This window comes from Oryza glaberrima, chromosome 8, assembly GCF_000147395.1.
Source record: "Oryza glaberrima chromosome 8, OglaRS2, whole genome shotgun sequence".
Lineage (NCBI taxonomy): Eukaryota > Viridiplantae > Streptophyta > Magnoliopsida > Poales > Poaceae > Oryza > Oryza glaberrima.
The window spans coordinates 7652501-7657283 of NC_068333.1; the positions used below are offsets into that span (position 1 = coordinate 7652501).

General features: G+C 37.7%; 1 long non-coding RNA gene across 2 annotated transcripts; it reads left to right on the forward strand.

Annotated features, from left to right (window-relative positions):
- The first annotated feature begins 445 nt into the window (after positions 1–445).
- Positions 446–2752, forward strand: LOC127783297 (uncharacterized). Of its 2 annotated transcripts, none has more exons than XR_008019277.1 (3): positions 446–620; positions 709–781; positions 2396–2752. It is a non-coding gene; the product is annotated as an uncharacterized LOC127783297 (long non-coding RNA). The 2 variants fall into 2 exon arrangements; XR_008019278.1 differs by lacking the exon at positions 2396–2752 and adding an exon at positions 1486–1543.
- The last annotated feature ends 2031 nt before the right edge of the window (positions 2753–4783 follow it).

The window sequence follows — 4783 nt, forward strand, 5'->3', positions numbered from 1 at the left end:
GTTGAAATCATTTAGTATTTGAAAATGTTGTTTGAAGTTGTTATAATTTGAAATTCAAATTCAAATTATTGAAACAGAGTCATATAACAAAATAACCAAAAGAAAGTTATAGATATTGATGATTTATATAACTTTGTTGTTGATGACTTTTTCAGTTGAAATCATTTAGTATTTGAAAATGTTGTTTGAAGTTGTTATAATTTGAAATTCAAATTCAAATTATTGAAACAGATTCATATAGCAAAATGACCAAAACAAAAGTTATAGATATTGATGATTTATATAACTTTGTTGTTGATGACGTTTTCATTTGAAATCATTTAGTATTTGAAAATGTTGTTTGAAGTTATTATAATTTGAAATTCAAATTCAAATTATTGAAACAAAGTCATATAGAAAAATGACCAAAACAAAAGCGGGAGGGCCCGGGTGGCGACGGCGCTGGGCGGCGGGCGGATGGAGGCGGCGCCAGCGGGCGGCCCGAGCGGCAACCTCAAGGAGGGTGGGGGGTGGATTGGGGCTCGTCGCCTCGAGGAGGCCGACGGCGATGTGGCTTTATGGCGAGGGTCGACCCATCGCCTATTCTTCAACTGCTTTCGATGTCCCTCCATATATCTCAGGTCAACAAATCCATCTAGACCCTGCTTGTTATTTTCCTTTTTCTCCAATCTCATGTGGAGTTGTTGATTCGCTTGCAACGGTGAGCAGTGAGTTGATTCGCCGAGGAAGATGCCGACTCGCCGGATCCCTTCATCCTGCCAATCTTCATTTTTTTTCCAGTGTAGGTACATCTCCTCTGTATATAGAATGTAAAAACTGCTTGAAACATTTTTTTGGAAAGAATGCCTGAAACATTTAGTGTCTTTACATGTGAAGTAATCTCCTGACTGCTGCTGCTTCCTCTGTATTTATACGATTGATTGCATTTGTGATGTGGTGCATTGCATACTGTGTGGGTGTTGACGCCTCTGATATATAATGCATATATGCCACTAAGGGAATAAATATGTACATGAATGCTCCTCAACCATGATAATATAAGCTAAACAAATGAGCAAATCACAAAGCTTGAGCATCCACGAGTATTATTATTTCGTCGAATGTAATTTACAACTAACTTTCACCAAGACTGTTTGCCTTTCAATTACAGAAGGATAATTTTGGATCCTCTAGAGTTAATATGCTTATTTTTAATTCCAATTCATCATAAGTGCCACTTGTCTGCACAAGATATACGCTTTATTGCATATCTCATGTGAAATTTGGGCTACTTTACTCTTGCAGTTCTTAAAATTTTGTTTAAAAGATATCTCTTGCCAGTAGACCTGACAATACAAAGCATATTTTGTACAATTATTTGTATTGATAATACAATTTGATTTCTAATTTGCCAACAGAATTGAACTCTTTAACGATAACTAGCCTAGCTACTTTTGCTACTTTTGCCTGCACTTAGTGGAACTGAGCCTGGCTATTTCTATTCAGATACAGTGCTTCCTACATGATCAATATCTCAAATCTCAATGAAGATAGGTAGATTGTTATTCCAGGTTGGTTCTCTGGATGTGTGGAAGTTTGCAATTTGCAGATCAATGGCTGTATATGGTTGATATAAATTTGAAGATCACTGGCTCTATATGGTTGATAACTTGATATGAGGGTAATTGGGAAATCTGTGATAATGTATGAAAGTTCCCTTTTGATGCATTTCTGTAGCACTATTGAAGCACCATGGAATTTTTGTGGCCATATTTATTTATCTCCATGCAATGAATAATAACTCTTCCTATTTAGCGCTAAATTTTAAGGATGGTTGGCCCTCGAATCATTTTTTCTCCTGCTGTATCTGTAATTCCTATATGGTGACCGAACCATAATCGGTCGAAATATATTTGTAACGTCGTCTCATTTTCACATCATTTATTTATCCCTTGCTGAAAGAGAAGTGAAGAGGTGAATAGGTAGTATGTAGCCTAGCGGGCGATGGATAGCTAGATTGCATTTGATGTTTCTGATGGTATTGCTGGTTTGAGCTCGAGACTGCATTTTTCTTTTTCGAGTTTGAGATGAAATATTTGTAGTCATTTGTATAAATAACTTAGGTGATGTCCTGCCTGTTTTTGGTTGGTACCTGTCCTTTTATTTCTTATGGACAGATATATTGAGGTGCTTATTACTTTATTCATACCATTATTCTATAGTTTAATGCCTTCTGTTTTCCTTCTAATTCTGAGTAGAGGATGCCCTAAACATATGCCACAAAAATAACTCCATTAACCTATATTTATTCACATTTAGAAAAAGAAAATTAGGAGGGAGGACTAATATTGTTGAGTAGTTTAGTGACTTAATATTGTTGACTCCTTTTATTGACACTAAAATTGTATTTTTGCAGCACATCTCAAGAAGCTATGGGCCTGTTTGGCATAGCTCCAGCTCCAGCTCGAGCTCCATCTCTCCTGGAGCTGGAGCTCATCCAAACAGTTTCAGCTCCACCGAAACTGGGAGTGGAGTTGGGCGGAGCTCTTTCACAAAATGTACTAGAGTTGTGGAGCTGGGTTTAGGCAGCTCCACAGCTCCACAACTCCACTCCAGACTCAACTCCTGGAGTTATATTTAGGAGTTAGAGCTGTACCAAACAGGCCCTATGTATAAGTTGTAGCAAAAAATTCCATTTGCACATCAACAAGAAGGCCTTGATGTAATTCAATCCTCTATTTGCTATGAGTGGAGGACGAGAAGCAAGGAGTGATTCCATTCAATGTTTAAAAGATTTGTTTTGTTTTCTGTTTTCAGATTTCCTATTATTAGGTTGAATCTGAGATGAAATATTGTTTGAATTCTGTTGTATTCTGATTGTATCTGTTATTAGTTGAATCTGAGATAGTACCTGTAATTAGGTTTGAATCTGAAATGGTATGAGAAATTGGATTGAATTTGGTGGGCTCAAATTTAATAGGCTTGTTTAGTGGGCTTTGATTTGATAGTTGGTTGATAAAATGGGCCTAGTTCTAAAATGGGCCAATTTTAAAATGGGTTAGTCTAAAAAAATTAATGGGCCTCTGTTTTAAAGTTAATGGGCCGTCAAAAAAAATAATGGGCCGTTTAGAAAAATAATGGGCCGTATAAAAAAAATTGCTGATGTCAGCTGCCACGTCATCGCACACGTGTCAAAACGGCCACGTCACCTGCCATGTTGGTCGCCACGTGGCAACCATCTGTGACGTTTAATTTCGTCACAAAGGTTGGGCCTGGGCTGGACTACACGAGCCCATAAGCGTTTTATGACGGTTAAAAAACGTCATAGATTGTTTTGATCCGTGACGATTTCGGAGAAAACGTCGGCAGATTTAATCTGTGACGCTCAATAGATGATGATAAGTATAATCATCACAGACAAATTCTTATGATGAATTTTCAATGATCCATGACGAATTTTTTTCGTCATAGATTAAATAGATTCTTGTAGTGCAGTTAACACTTGCAAGATAAATAGTTTGTTGCTCATATTTTTTTCAGGTTGATTGCCTATTTATCTAGATATTTAACTTGGATGATATTATCACCGATTATGATTTATTTGCTCAGTATTCATAACACTAAATTAAAATAAATAAGTACATGCTACCTGTCTATCAATCTTTTGTGTTTTTGTGTGTTTTATGTACGATAATACGATTTATTATTGCCTATAAAAGAATTTTAAAATTTGCATGCAATTTTATGCTATTTTTTAATCATGATCTTTGTCAAGTTGGCCCTCCTTATATAACAAATCCTGGCTTAGCCACTGAATCCATTTAGTGACTGTCCCTCTAACTTCGTTTGAAATTTGAGGGAAACTAGAGGAATTTTACAAGATCTGATTCCTATAAAAAAAAAATCCTATATGGTTCCTTTGACCAAAGGAATCGCTATCTCGAATTCACTTGAAATTTGTATGAAATGGGTTACTTCATAGAAATTTTGGAAGAAATCAGCATGAGGTTCTACCACACCTTTTTCTCTTCCAATGACACAAATTTGTTATGTGTTTTCTATATGTCATCCAAAAGATCTGTTTGACAAAACTACAACTCTATCTCCACCTCTTCTGACGGTGTGGAACATAACTAAACAGTTTCAGTTATACTTAAAAAAAAGGAATGGAGCGGGGTGCTCTCAAAAAATAAACTAGGGAGATGGAGTGAGATTTAGTCTCCTCCATAAGTTCACTCCAAATCTCACTCGCAAAATGTCAATTTGGCCAGCTTGCCAATCCAAATGAATAGTCTAATTGGCATTTCACTCCAATAACCTCTCTATTACACTATTCAATATAAACATGGGTCCCACCAATCAGGCTCTGTACTATTTCACCCCTTCTCCTTCACCCTCTCCTCTCTCATCTTCTTCTCCCCTTTCTCCTCTTCTCTGATGCGCCACCGGCCGAATCCACACGGGGGCGGCGGGGGCCGCATAGGGGCGGTGCGGTGGCTAGGCAAACGGCGGCGACGCGGATCTGAGAAGACAACGACGGCATGGATTCGGGCGGATGGCATTACTAGAAAATCGGTTTTTTGGATGGTGATACCATATATTTCTTGCTGGCGGTTTTGTTCGAAAACCGCCAACGAAATTATAACGAAGGGTGAAGGGCTAAGAACCGCCAGCAAAAATTAATTTTCGTTGGTGGTTGGTTACATAGTCCGCCAACAAAAATAGTATATTTTCACTGGTAGACCATATAAACAACCACCAGCGAAAATCAACTGCGGTAGTTAAGGAGCACAGACTACGGAGA